This window comes from Arachis duranensis, chromosome 10, assembly GCF_000817695.3.
Source record: "Arachis duranensis cultivar V14167 chromosome 10, aradu.V14167.gnm2.J7QH, whole genome shotgun sequence".
NCBI classification, from domain to species: domain Eukaryota; kingdom Viridiplantae; phylum Streptophyta; class Magnoliopsida; order Fabales; family Fabaceae; genus Arachis; species Arachis duranensis.
This window is the reverse complement of record NC_029781.3, coordinates 87566307-87566532: the sequence shown is the minus strand read 5'-3', so window position 1 is coordinate 87566532 and position 226 is coordinate 87566307.

Genomic DNA, 226 nt, shown 5'->3' with positions numbered 1-226 from the left:
TGCCAATGCATGGATCACCAAGAACCATGATCAAAGTGTGAACCCGAATCCAAAGAATTATCTTACTATGGTTTGGGGGAAATACTTGGATTTTAGTCCGGAAAGTGTGAGGGTGGCGTTCAACTTGCCTATGATGCAAGGAGATGAACATTCTTACACTAGAAGGGTCAACCTTGATCAAAGGTTAGACCAAGTCCTCACAGTCATATGTGAAGAGGGCGCACAA